General features: G+C 43.7%; 1 protein-coding gene across 11 annotated transcripts in view; it reads left to right on the forward strand.

The window, feature by feature from the left end:
* CCDC92 (coiled-coil domain containing 92) overlaps nucleotides 1-14,767 on the forward strand; it is an 84,212-nt gene that overhangs the window by 11,654 nt on the left and 57,791 nt on the right. For 4 of the 11 annotated variants that reach the window (XR_014185438.1, XM_082065841.1, XM_082065844.1 and 1 more), the window contains 6 exons: nucleotides 288-519; nucleotides 4,245-4,444; nucleotides 5,010-5,251; nucleotides 6,243-6,357; nucleotides 10,073-10,270; nucleotides 11,621-11,695. The gene's annotated coding sequence lies outside the window, so the exon portion shown is untranslated. Of the gene's footprint in view, nucleotides 1-287; nucleotides 520-4,244; nucleotides 4,445-5,009; nucleotides 5,252-6,242; nucleotides 6,358-7,473; nucleotides 10,271-10,634; nucleotides 10,755-11,620; nucleotides 11,696-14,767 lie in introns of those variants that run through there. The other 7 variants (XM_082065837.1, XM_082065840.1, XM_082065839.1 and 4 more) reach the window with 7 other exon arrangements.

Consider the following 14,767-nt stretch of genomic DNA (forward strand, 5'->3'; position numbering starts at 1 on the left):
CTTTTGTTTACTGAAACGCAAAAGCCAGAAGTGTAGGAACTTGCTTTCCATGGCTTGCAGCAAAGGCAGGGCTGAAGGGTTGGTATGACCTAGTTCTTGGACACAGCTGCGCCTAAGGCCCCAGGCCACAGTCACGAAGGGTGCAGCCTTGCAAATCCAGCTAGCCAAAGCATTTTGCTACTCGGCCATCAGGAAACACATTTTGTAGGTGCTGTGGCACATACACATCTCTGGTCTCACCTCCACGTGTCAAATGAGCCTCTCTTGCTGATTTTTTGTGCGAACAGGAGTTGCCACCTCACACTGGAGCAGACTGGACTCGGGTCTCTTGTAAATGCACCGTCTGCCCAGCAATATCCTGCCCTGGTGGAGAGACGTTCCTGGGTTCTGCCAAGTATCAAACACCGAGAACGTGTCCCATGGAGATAAGGCCACGCAGCAGCTTCCACGTGTGGGTCCTCCCACTGAGACCTTCGTACAGGCAGTCCGAATTCAGCTGTTCACACACAGAGAGCTGTGGTAAGCGAATATTCAAATAAAATGTGTTAGACATACCTCTGTGTACCATCCCTTAGCACTATCTTGGCCTTTCCTGCGTCGACGTGGGATTATTCCCAATATTTGTTCCTAGAGCTTTTATTTCTACCTCTGCCAGCCTAATTATGAATGTCCTAGCCGAGAACACTTTTCATTTCCTTCATTTGCTAGGCAACCAAACGTCCATGCATTTCCATAGGGGTCTGTAAACATCCCATGGTACATTTTCCTAATTAGAAAACAATGTCTGTAGTTGTGTTTACATTGCTATGCTTATTAGGAAGTAAAATGCTGGGTTGGTTTTGTGTTATGCGCAACCTGATATTATGCATTTGTGTGCTGTTTGGAGGAGGTTTTAATTGGTTTTTAAGAAATGTATCTTGGGGGTTTCTTGGTTTCTGAATCAACACACACAGAGGGTTTACAGCTAGCTCTTGTATGAAATTACAGATCACATGTTCCCTGTGAACTTTCTCTAAGTTTATTCAATTCTAAAAACGCAAGTTGAGTTAAAGAGGAAAAAATTGCATGTGTTCAGCAATGAAGCCGCCTCCTTGGGAGGCATTACTTGTGATCAAGCGGTAAGTTTCAGGTCAGTCAGGCAGAGCTACTAACATGTATTTTAAAGTCAATTAATATCTGTAAAAAGGGGAATCAGAAGTTTCCCACGTTTCTAGGAAGATCCTTAGTATTCTAGAAGCATAAAGAGGAAATCCATGAGTTCATCAGTTCTGGTCTTCCATATAATGCAGACTGCAGTAATCAAGATCAATTCCAGATCAATGTCTTTTGAACTGTGTTTGAGAAAGGAATCCAGTCTTGCTTCAGAGGTTGCCAGTTGCAAAGACTTGATTGCTACATTAATAAATTGTTCCAGTTGTTAGAAATTTTCAGTTTACTGCTACTCTAAATTCTCACTTCAACCTCCAGCCACCAAATCTCATGATACCTTTTGTCTGACAGAATGAGAAGCCTATGGCCAGCTTTGTTCCCCAAACTGTTGCTTCAGCAGAACACAAGATCACTCTGTAACAAGAAGAATAAATAGCAGTATTGGATGCTTCTGCTTAAAACCTGTTTTGTAACCTTTTAATTCAACCCATGGCTCTTGTCTGAGCTTTTTCCAGTCTATCAGCGTAGTGTGAATGGTGGACCTAGGCCTAGGCACTGCGTACTGCCAGACACATCAGTACCAACTGCAAGGGTGGAGGAACTGCTTTTGTTCCTCGTGGTGTTACACCACAGAATCACAGAAATGTCGATCGGAAGGACCATTTCTGGAGACACACTCACCGTCTGTTGCCTTACAGAGTGAGGCAGATCTTAGCTCCCTTTGACAATCTGGACCTGGCTCCTTTCTTTAGTAGCCACCTTCACGACCGGCTGAAGGCTGTAGGACCAGCAGTACCACAAGGTCTCTAGGTCCCCATTGCGTTGGTCACTAAGGGCGCAGACACGCAGTGGCATTCCTCTGCCCAGCTGCAGCAGAAAGAGCCCAATTCAATGCTAAACCTTAAGCAAACACTGCACTGACCTCCCAGCTAATAGAGCGGCCCTTCTTGCTTATTTTATTCCCGGCATTTGTACTGCAGCGCATTCCAGTTGGGTAAAAAGCCTTTGCTGTTTGGAGCGTGCTGGAGTCAGGTGGTGAGCATACCGCCAGCCAGACAGGATACTGGGCTTCCTGCGAGAGTAAACACTGAAAGTCAGGCAAAGCATCTTTCATTCTGGCTTGGCCGCAACAGCCAGTACAGCCGCTGGAAAGGAAAGGACTTCCCAGACACAGAGAGATTATTCTCTTCTGGCTTAGAGACTACCTGGCCTTTTAATCATATTTGAAAGCCTGTATTTTTAAAGGCTGCTCACTTGGTTGGCACCCGCAAAGCCCCGTCTGCTGGGAGCTTGCAGTCTCACTGAGGGATCTGCTGTGCAGGAATACAGTCAGTGTGGGGATGCTCTGCACCTCTTGGGTTTGTGTCCGAGACTACAGCGTGGGATGACTTCAAGAGCTCTTGGCCTTATCCCAAGTCTGGGTTCAAACATAAACTGAGAGAAACATGAAATAAGAATCAGTCCAGATTCGCCTTGAGTAATTGCACCTCTGGACAGTCTCTCCTAAGGGCTCTAAGCACTGTTACCACCAGAAGAGTGGCACTGGGTTTGTGTTGGGGTTTGTTGTCTGTTTTATTAAAAGGCAGTTCAGAAAGTCATCACGGGAATGTCTAAAAGTTTCATCAATCTTCATACAGAGCAGAAGCAGAGTTCCTTTGGCAGAAACTCCCTGATCTATTAAGTAATCTTCAGAGTTCACAGGGACTAACCTGAAAAGCTAGACTCCTCCCAAAACTATGCAGAAACCATTTGCTAGGCATTCGGAACACCTTCCCATGTGGTGTGGTTGTTGACATGTGAATGGACTGGAACAGATGTCGATGGCGTCCTTATTGTTGCATTTTACAAGCTGCATCATTCGCAATCTTGAGGCCAGAGTGAACTGCAGCCAGTCCATGTGGTTTGCTGATGACTCCAAGGTCATTGTGAGGATGAGCACAGGGAGCCGTTGGGGTCACAGCAGCCAGCAGATTCTGCAACAGATGACTCTGACCTTTCATCACAGCATTCAGGTGTCGTATTTTATACTATTTGGGAACCTCCCCTTTGAGCTGGCTGGAAGGAAATCAAGCCCTGTCTAGGCATGTTCGAGCTGTTTTCAGCAAATCATTTTATCTCCATAAACAAGTGCAGTTAGAAATCTGGCCCTTTACTCCTGTTTGCCTTTGTTCCCCATCTTTAAAATATAAATGGCAGCACAGTCTGGCTCACAGGGGTATCTGAGGAGAGAAATACCAGCACCATGCAGGAGTAGCTCAGTTACAACAAGTCACAAGAGCGAATCAATCCCAGTATCCACAGCCAGGTCCCAATAGGATTCTCCCGTCAGCTTGTGGAAGGAACTTCTCATTTTTTTGACAATCAGTAAAAATGAAATCATATTCTAAAAAAAGCTTGCCTTTCATACTGATATCCACAAAGTTCATGGTATCCAGATTTTCCCAAGTGGGTTTGTTATATGTGTTTTCCTAATGGAGAACTCAGTATTTTCATTTTTACTTGCAAAACTGTATTTAGATCAAACTTTGTTTAGATTTTATAGACTAACACTATTTTTAGGGTTATGTTATTCATTGAGGCTTAAAGCCAGTGGAGTCATCTTGGTAAGTCAGACTTTGTGGCTGTTTTCATGAGATCAGACGTAAGATCAGTCCAGGCTTTTGGAAGGAAATGGCTTTCAGGGCTGACAGTTAATTTGTGAAAAGATACTGCAAGGATATTCTCTCCCCATTGTGCATTTCTTCCGTAATAAAACTACAGCATGTTTTAATACTTTAATGTCTGGAAGATTTTTAATACCTCTTTCCCCTTGTGTAGCGACATTTTAGGTAACAAACCAGATATGATGCCTTTTTAACAGAAAAGACAATAGCTTAAAAGCACTGTGATATTTTTGGAGTGTTTCCAGCTGATCTGTTGGTCTGCACTTTGACAACTGGTTTTATTTATTGTCCATGCAGTATTTTTAAAGTATTTTATTGCTTCTACAGCATAAGCAGAGATCATTGGGGATGTTCTGAGGGTTGTGTCCTGCAACATGCTTTGCCTACTGAGGTTTTCATCATAAATCCTGGTGATATAATTCCATTCCATAGAAATGTTCTGCAGATTCCGAAGTTTTTTACCAACATCAGTTGTCCTCTGTATCCCAATGAGAAGTGTGTTAGTGTGGCAGTTTCAGCACAGGAAAATGAGGCGCTGGAGGGAGTCTGACCTGCACATGGTCTGTAAGGCATCAGTCATGAACACGAATTTCCCTGAAGTGGTTCCTCCAGGAAGAAGCAATCACAAACAGGTTGTTACTAGCATCTTAGATGCTGTTTTTTCTTTGCCAGCATACTCTGTTTTCCAGGACCTGCCACCTTTTTTCCTCCAGGCACTAGATTTGCAGTGATAGTCCCAACCTCCTCTGCAATACAATTGTAATGTAGGAGGTTTAGCACAAACCCCCGTGAAACACCAACAGCTGTAGCACACCTCTGCTCCCTGATCTCTCATCTTGCCAAGCCTCTCATGCTACAGATCTGACCATTCCTTGCAGGTTGTTTTATTCTCCAACTTTGCACTGATGTTCTTTCTATGGTGTTTAAGCTGAGCTCAGGATCTGGAGAAATTCACAGTCCTGTGTGATTAGCTGTGCCAATAGCAATTATTGCTGTCTGAGCTGGTTTTTGACATCTATTCCAAAATGCAAAGCTGTTTTCCCTTCAGAATCTATCACATTACTCCAAATAGCCACATCCTTTCAAAACATGCTCCTGTACTCTTCGTACCCTCCTCTGGAAACCACTGCATTCAACTGTTGTTTTTCAAGGTCATATGCATTTATCCACTTCCCGATTTCTGCTTTGTGCTCACAGCTGCCGTCCTCTTCCACAGCAGGAAAACAGCAGCTTCATACTTCATAGACATCCCCTGCAAGCCAGCTATGGAACCGTACAGAGACAGGATAGCTGCTGTCCTGTCAGGAACATCTGCACAGAACAACCACTCTTCCTCCAAGGAGACCCATCTCTGTCATTCTTGTGCAACAGATGACATGTTTAAGGATGTGGATCAAGGCTGACAGGATTCCAAGGTTCTATTCCGCTCTTTACAAAAGGTACTCACGGGAGCTGGGTTAAAGCATTGAACCTCCCATCACACTTCACCTTGTGAAATGCAAGGAGTGCTTCTGCCTTTAGTCCTTTTGTCTGTAGGGACAGTAAAAGTGTCAGTGCAAGCACTCTGTGGAGAGGCATGGACAAGCCATAGTTGTGTTTGAGTTTGCTATTACGCTCACATTTATTGAAAACAGCATTAGAAATGAGAGCCTTAAAAAGTCAAAACATATACCTTTGAACTCCATTCTTCTGTTAAGGGACAAACCAAGGAATGTAATCAAGTAGTTGGTAAAACCAGTAATAAATGCACACTCAACAACTTCTGAACCTTATCCACTTGATACCATATTGAAAAAAACCTTCTAAATAATGCAAAACCTCATGGACTGGAAGCTTTAAAACTGTCTTATAAATTACAGTGCTATTATAACACAGATTTATATTAATGTTTCTTTAGTGCTTAAAAAAACTACCTGTCCTGAAATGAAACATGTGAAATTAATCTATTCCAATTCCTTTTGCATTATTCTCTTTACAAGCTGGAAACCTAACTTATCTGTATCTGATCAAGTGCCAATAATGATAGTCTTTAAGCAAAAACTTACCCAAATTCCTGGCATGGTTTAGCTTCAAGATAACCAAGTACAGATTTCCAGGGTGTTCCTCTAACTAATTTTGTATTTGGTGTATATAAGAGATTTCTGTCATATGAGAGAAGACAGGGTCATTCAGAGTTTGGCTTTGCACCTGAATTGCTGGTGTTGGTATTTAATTGCTCATCATGTTCTTTCAGCTATGGGGAGATTATTGGCAGTCTATTGGCAAGGACTGGGGTGTGACGTTATACGTGGGTACAAGGACATTCCCGTGTCTTGCTTCTGGTAGAGAGGGAGGGTCTGGAATTAAACTGCATGTAGTGTACATTAGGGTGCATGTTAGTGTCTGACAATGTTATCTACGGCTACATTTGGGCCTCTTGCCTCTTTGCAGTTACAGGATTTCCAGGCTCAGCACTACAGCAGGACTCACATCAGCCCAGCCAAGCAGACCCATCTTTCCTGTCCACAGGGCACAGAGGTGACACATCCAAGCCAAGGCCAGAAATGTGAGTCCAGATCAAAGACTGGAATCTTACAATTTTTGTCTGTATTATTCTACCAAAGCAGCTTCCAGCAATGCGAATGCCAGTTTGGAACTATCCTCTACAAATGCAGATCAAAAAGATTGTTATTGCCCCCCAAAAAACCTTTCTCTCCATGTGTAGCTTGAGAGAGGTTGGTGCAAACCAGTGAGGCAATATTATGGCTCATGCACCTCTGTGGTAGCGCAGCTGGATGGGGGCTTTGCTGAGTCCGTTCAGCACTCTCTGCCATGTTTCCACAGCTTGGCGGGGTGCTGTACACTGCGCCACTTCAGGTGAGTGATTCACAAACTCCTTGAAGTCTCCAGCTAAACCAGCAGGAAAACAACTGTTTGTACTTTTATCTTGCTGTTTTCTTTGGGGTCAATCTTAAAATGAAACTTGTCTTGACAAGCAGAGGGTAATATGGGAACCTTTCTAGTTCTGCCTTTACTGGAATGGGTACAATCAGTCGTATTTTGCCCAAAACTCAGTGAAATAGCTAAATATTTTCTAGACAGCTGCCATGTCTAATCACACTTTTTCGCATTTAAATTTTGACGTGTGGTTCCCATTTCTGGCAAGCCTTCATGCCATCTAATGGACGCAACATTATTCTAGAATTGTGGACACAGACAGAAACACTCACTGCTTGACATTAGACTGATTCTGAAACAAGGTAACCCTATTTAGAGTTAATTATGACCCCTTGAGGGGACCTGGCATAAGAAGCCCTGAGAACATTTACAAAATTGGGATGTTAATCCAAGAAACATTCATTGGGCTTGAAATAAGCCCACACCTTTTTTTCTTTTTTCTTTTCTTTCTTTTTTTTCCCATTTGAGAGGAACAAGTCTAATTGAATTGGCAAAGCGTTCTCTCTGACATTGATTTTTACAACAACTTTACCTTTTAGACAAAGTCTCACATGTTATTGATTTGAAAATCCATTGTGAATGTTTTAAGATCTGGTTTCTGCCCGCTCTGGGGAAGAGAAAGAACAACACGCAAAATAGTATGGTGTAAAGTACAGGTCAGGAGCAGAACAGTGCATGTGAGGTTTTCCTGCTTTGAAATCCAACATTTGGTTGTATGTGTTTCCAGAGTTTGTTCTTCCCTTGTTGACTTATTTCTCTCTGCAACTATGACAGTTGTGACGGGGCACAAGCTACCTCTAGACTAATTTAGGTATGTGCCCATGCCTGAGCCCTCACCAAACTCCATTCTTCAGATGTCAGACAGCTCTCTTAAGGGGGGAAAAATAGCAAGTCATCCTTGGAAAATATTCTCTTACTTTTGGTTTTAATTAGTGGTGCTCAATTACACAAAGACATTACCATTGCATCAACAGAAAGACCCCCACAGACTCTTTTGAGGCCTGGAGTATCACCTTGCACCGGAGGAAACCACATCTATATGGCAGCAATCTTCCCCTAGGGACTGAGAGAACTCAGCTGTTAGCGATGAGTTTACACTTTGTCTCTATTGAGTGTTTGTTGTCTGTGATGCCTTATTTCCCCTCTAGTTTTTCTATTTCCAATGTTAAAATGGCACAAAGCTGGAGATAGAGCTGGTATGTACGTTGGACAGGTACTGTTTAGGTAGGCACTAGGATATGGCTTGCCTGAGTGCTATTGAGTAATTCCTGAATTTGAATAATTCATTTTCTAAAATAACAGTTCCCTATGCAGTGAATCACTTGTGACCCTACCCTGGTGACTGGGACCTCAGGATGGACCAACTCGGAGACTCTGCAGCCTACTCAGGCCTTCCTAAGTAACACAGCCTAGTCTCATGTTCTCGTTACCTCTCTATTCATGGTATTTCTGGTATTTCACAGCTATTTTATCTTGCAGTGGCAATCAAGGAACAATGCAATCGGAAATGAGTTTTTGTGCTTTGGAGAGGTATGAAGTTATGAGATAATTTCTCCAATACAGAACAAAAATGGATCAGCACATGTGGATATTGGGCTTGGAGAAATCCCTTCAGGCTACATGTGCACAAAGGCAATGCCATGCAATCTCCAGGCCTCTCAGAGCTTACAGTGTACGGTATTTTATACATACATCCCAATTTCATTTGCATTCTGGAAAGCTGCCCCAGGAATGTCTACAATCTGGCGTGTAGCATATTACAGCCGCGTTGTGTAAGCGTCCTTCAGCCAGCAAATCCCAGCCCGCTCCTGGACAAAGACCCTCTCTGTAGCTGCAGGCTCAGGTGGGGCACAGCCGCCACAGCACAGATGTTTGCTCACCCCGAGTCTTCATCCCAGCGAGAGCCGCATACGGGCAGGCTCTGCGGGTTGCGAGGCTGCGGAGTTGTGGACCCCACCTGCATCACCTGCAGCATCCTTTGTAGTAAAGACCCAGCAGATGGAGGACTCATCACAGTCCTTAGGCTCACCTGGTAGCTGGTATGCAAAGCCAAGATGAAGCCAGGCCATGTTTCCTAGGTGAGTCTTTGCAAAGAGGAGCTGGTGCACGGACCTGCCTCCAGTGGCAAAGTCCATAAGAAATACAGTGGAAAACAACAGAATGTGGTCTCAGAAGAAACAGTGGAAAACTGACCAATACAACTTCCCTCATTCACACAACTACCCAGATGCCCAGAAGCTAGCATAACCCCAAAGGGCTGCAGCGGGTTTTTAGGCAGAATAGTTCTTCTCATTAGGGACCAAGGTAATTAATTGGCTTCGCAAGGAATGACATGTACTGTACCACATTGCCTGCAGAAGTTGCTGATGCCCAGAAGCAAAGATAATACTACATTCTCTCTTTTTTCCAGCCTCTCCCCTGAGAATTCACATCAGTAACAACCCATTAGATCTCAACAGTGTTTCCAAGAAATGTGGCTAAAACAGCATTTCTTTGGAGGTAACAAAAATAAATGGGACTCAAAAGAAAAACAATTTACCTAGGAGACTCTGAGAGCTCCAAACATCAGAATATCTCAGCTTTCTTGGGATTTTTTATTTTTGTTCTGCATTTTCTAAATGGCATGGATTCAGTCCCTGTAGATGGGCCGTGACAGCGCACATCTGGTTTTATGGTTAAGGAAATAGCTGATTGAATTGATACACTCAGCACAGCTGACTGGAGTAAATAACAGAGGATTTGAAGGAAGCTTTGTTTTCCCCCAGATGGATGCGTCCACCTTCAGCGCTGCTGCAATTGCCCTGGAGTCGGTGGAGTGACACGAGGTGGGAAGAGCAATCAGTGTATTTCTTCATGAACTGAACTTCCTTGTTCTCTGTCCATCATGACTTTGGTTTTGTGAGAACAGAGCTCTTCAAAAGTGGCAACCTTTTTCTGCCTGACTCACTCCAGCCAGTAACAGAAAAAGCTGGCAGGCTGGGCAATCTGCAGAGAAGTGGGTAAATCGTTCCCATCACTAGACTCCACGATCGTACCTAATGATTCTGCGTGGAGCAACTGTCAAGCATAAGTTTCTTTGTTCTCACGAGCCCACGGGAAAGGATGGGGGAAGTGGCAGGAGAACGCTGTGTGTCCACAGTGGGAGGTGTTGGGGGTTCAAACCTGGCGGCAAATCCCGCCTCAGTGTAAACGAACCACAAAACTCTCGTGCGGCCCTGGGGTTTTGGAGGTTGCAACTTGTGTTTCTCTGCTCCGACCTTTTGGGGACAATAAAAAATTCTCTGCGGGGACATGTGACAAGAAGTCCCCATCACCTTTTGCAGTGATGACGCAGCCAGAGAGCAGCAGCTGAAGAGTTTGTGGGAGTGCACAATGGATGTGACCTGTCAGGATGATCCCCTGGGTGGGCAAAAGGCTCCAAGCACCAGTTTCCTGCTCCCTGTGTTTGCCAGGTGTGCAGGATTCCCACAGAGGCTGGCTGCAACCATTCCAGCAACTTCTCTTTAAGCTGATAATTGAAGGTAAGACACAGACCTTTAAAAAATACCTCCATTTTATTTGTTGTCTTTGTTCTCCGTGTTCAGACCATACACAGAGTCTTTCAGGCCCCTTTTTTCTTTCAAAGCCTGTATCGATCACAGCTGTGAAGTTATTGTCCTAGGAGTGGTTTTTCCCAGGCAGTGGGGAAGTTATTTTCTTAGGCACCTCATTGTCACTTCATATTCTTGGCAACTGCTTAAGAGCAGGATCTGTTAGCTTTATGACAAATCCCTTTATTTACACGGAGGGATGGCAGTTTTCAGTTTATCCCACTAAAACATTTCAGGAACAGCCTGCAAACATAAATGCTGATGTAAGGTTTGCTCTCAGCCATTTCCAGGGCTGTTTCTCTCACTGCTGCAGCCTGGATCGCTTCCTATAGATGCAACCTGCACCTTGGGTTTTATCTTCAGTCCTTGCTGCAGCCAGGTCACTGTCTCACTATAAAACCAAAGCAAAGACAAGGTAGGTGGATTTTTTTATAATGCTTAGGAGCAGTTGGTGTTCTGTGGCCCTAAACCAGCACAGCTGGGCCTCATTTAGGTAATGTGACCTCTCCAGAGAGGCCTCTTGAGGAGTCTCTCATGGGTAATTCTCATGCAAAGCTGTAGGTGCTCTCCACACCCAGGGAGGGCAGGGGCTTCCTTGTGTATAATTACACTCCACTTACAAAGAGCCCATGAAGAAACACAGATACAACTTGGCTTAAACGTGCAGTGATGTCTCTAGTCTCTGCCACAAAGAGCTTTTTGGCTCGTCCTTCCTTTAAAGCCTGTGTCACTAGATGAGCGTCACCTGCTGCCCGCGCCAGCTGTGCTGCAGCCCCAGGGCTCGTGTCCTGCAGGTGTGAAGTGAAGGTGTCAGTCTGAGCTGGGTTCCCGTGTGGAAGGTACGTGGCTGTGTGCTGTTTGTTTAAAAACTTAAGTCTGAAGGGGAGTCTCTTCTTTGGTATCGCTTTTAAAGCCTACATGTAATAGCTGAAGTGCTCCTGAGTGTTTAAGGGGTGACAGAGACTATCTGGGAGCCCAGTAGTAGAGGAGGGTGGTTCTGGTGAGAGTTTCTTGGGATTGATCAGACTGGGCTGCTTTCTCTCAGCTCCACCAGCCCTAAAGACTGAACTTAACCAGGCTCTGAGGGGGGCGAATCATATTATTAAACAGCATTAAAAAGTCCAGAAGTAACAGACCTAACAATTTAAAAAAAGAAAAGATGAGCCTGAGCAATAGGTTGCTGGTCCTTCTGAAAGATCGTATGCAAGCGTGCAGTTTGTATGATGTCTGAGAAAATATGAGATTGAGCTGATGTCATTGAGTAACCTTTTTCTCCCCTAGAAGATACTCAGCTCTGGAAAGAGACATGGAGGAAATGTCTGACAGATTCACACGACGGAGAGCAGCGCTTGCTTGGTAAGTGAATTTAGGAGAGAAAGAGTAATGGGTCTCCTCACAGCGGCTGGTTCCAGGGAAAGTTAGTCTCTATTTGCTTCCTATGGCATGTTCGCTACTGAGTTTGCATGTCTGTTCAGAGCATTTGGCCCAGCATTAAGAGAATGTATCTGCTGTTAATGGAAATCGTGTTTCTGAGTGACTACCAAGGAGGGACAAGGAAGGAGTTTTCCAAACTCTGCTAGTATTTCAGTGCGTGATCTGGAGCAGAACAGGCTGCCTCTCTGCACTTCGATTGATTACTCTTGAATAAAGTGGACTCTTAATGCTTGCCCACAGGGGCGTTAAAAAACGTAAAAAGTATTTGTAAATCAAAATGATTGAATGAAAGGCTCTGGTATGTGTAATCGTAGAGTATCACGTTAAGTAGGAAGGCAAACTGTCAGGGGAGTTCCTGGCGTTATATGGAGCCTAGCTTGTCTCACTTAAATAGATTTAATAAGCTCTGCTAGAATTGAAGAAAGGTTGCATTTAAACGTATTTATTTGAATTTACATAAGCATACATCAAAGAGAAAATAATCTAGGCTCTTGGTTACTTCAGTCTAGTTTTTCATAGTTAATACTTCACCCCTTCCATAAAGTTCCTTTTCATGGTCTCAAAAGAACACAAGGAATTGAGTGAAAGGAGCTGAGCTTGTTACTTTGTGTGACTCCCTGGAGGTGCAAGGTAGAGCTCTGTCTGTGTTTCGTTGGTTTTTCTGTGTTCGTGTTATGTTTGACACTCCAGTAGCCCTAGAGAGACAAACAACAAAGCCTAACAGATCAGTGCAACACTACCTGGCCTCACTGTTCAGGACTGAGCAGTGACCTTGATGAAGATAAACTGCCCCTTTGGGAACAGGTGCTCATTCAGTGGTCAGTGCGGGGCTGACCACCCATCCTGCCCCTTTTTGCTGTATTTTCTTTATGCTCTTGTTATGTGCAAGAGCAGAAAATGTGCTACGTACTCAAGGAGCTGGGAGTTCTTAATGAGCAGGAGGTGACGTGGGCTTCCTAGTGTCCCTGGGAAGCTGGGTGGCAAAGTGACCCCAGATCTCTATGATCCACGTCCCCGACAGCAGGACGTTCAGTCCAGCAGCCCTGTCCTGGATGGACTTACCCTGCTGGTTAGTATTGTGTAACTAGGACTTGAGTGCTGGCCTGCCTTCATTCGGGCATTTCCCTCAGAAAGCAATATCTGGGTCTCTTTCCCTTGCTGGGAAATGACTGGAGGTCAATAATTTAATCTTCCCGTGTCTCCGTTTCCCAGCTAATAAAATGGGGCTGCTCATCCTGCTCCCCTCTGCTTACAGAAAGCTTTATTCCTCCTGTCAGCACGTGGAATGCTCCAAGAGCCAACCCGTAACACAGCCAGCTTGTACATCTTGGGTGACTTGGTCTCATCTGAAGAGCCCTTGGCAATTGCAGTCAGAACTTAAAGGCCAGTCTGTGTTCAGAAACAAGAGTGTGTTTTGTTAATACAAGCTACAGCCAACTCTGCCAGCTGTTTCCACACTTTTGCAAGTGTTTCCTACTCAAATAGAGAAAATGGTTGATGGGAACTGAAGCAGATACAGCCATTCGAGCTAATAGTGAAGACTTTACACCCACGGAGAAGTTGAAAAAGACGCTAGATGTCTCCAATGCAGTATGTACCAAACTGCCAGATGTTTAGCATCCCTTAAGTCATCTAACAGGCCTTTTCAAGGCAATGTTACTCTTGAGTATCATGGCTCTCCTGAAAAAGCATTAACGTGAACTAATTTTAGCTTTGAATTATGAGATTTTTCCCCAACAGAAGGTGTCCCTGAGGAGACAAGGGTAGATTTTTATTTCCAAAACGTGGCCTTTGTATATTTTTAACGGATCATCTGGATGAAGTTCTAATGGCTGGTTAAGACTGTCTGATTTATAGCAACAGCTGTTCACCTTTGTAAATGGGGAGATTCTTGGAGATACAAAACACATTTATGAACTGGATATTCCACACCAAGGGTCAGGCTTTCTTGCCTCATTTTTACACAGGTGTAAATCCAGATAGGCTCCTGTGGAGTCAATGAAATTGCTCCATGAAAGCCATGGAAATCGGACTTGCAGGAAATGGCAGATCAGTTATTTCTTTCTCCGGTAGACTGAATTTTAGAACCCACAGCAATTGGAAGTGATTAGTATTGGGAAATGTACCTAAGTAGTGATAGGGTGTTCCTGCTGAGTGATGGGGGGAAATGCTGATTCTTGCGTGATGCCTGGGGAGCCATTTCTTTGAATGGTTATAAAAGATGGCAATCAGACAGCCCAAAATTAGGAAGCAGAAAAATGAAAGAATGAGAGGAGAGATGCATTGGGTGTCCTATTGTAGATCTTTACTATTTTAATCCCTATATTTCAAAAGGTAGGGTTCCTACTGCTCAAACTTCCTGCAAAAAAATCTTCACTTTTCAGTATTGAAGTCTGGAAATACAGTTGACCACTCCAGGTTTAAAAGAAAAAACAATTCAAATTGCTTTTGGGCAGTTGGTTCAGTATGTTTTTTTCATCTTCAGATCTTTTTAATGTTTTATTTACACTTTGCCAAAAAGAAAGAGCTTCCAAATTCTCCATGGCGTATTCTTGGTTTGGTTCAGTAAATACTTTTAAAATTTGCTTTAAAGATAATAAATCTCTTACAAAAAAGAAGTGCCTCCAGATCCTACACAAGCTCTAACCCAAGCTTATCTTTGGGGACTTGCTTATGCTTTCTTAAGACAAAGTGTTGCTGGTGCAGTAGTATTGAAATGAACAATCAAGGCCATGTGACTTTATTGTTACCAAATCTGCTGTATTTCACACATTCACACTCTCTTCACTTCCAGCTACTCAATCCACCTCTATGTTGTACATAAAATACTCTTAGAGCTGAGCTGTTGATGCCAGCTTTGATCTAAAATGCTGTAGTGATTAAGTGTCCTCCATACCCCACTAAATGGAATAAATAACATTATTAATTCAGTATGCATTTGTCTGGCTTACTACACTAAGCTTAATATTTAATATAATGGAATGGAGCTTTATT

This window comes from Streptopelia decaocto (genome assembly GCF_964273445.1).
Source record: "Streptopelia decaocto genome assembly, chromosome: 15".
NCBI classification, from domain to species: Eukaryota; Metazoa; Chordata; class Aves; order Columbiformes; family Columbidae; genus Streptopelia; species Streptopelia decaocto.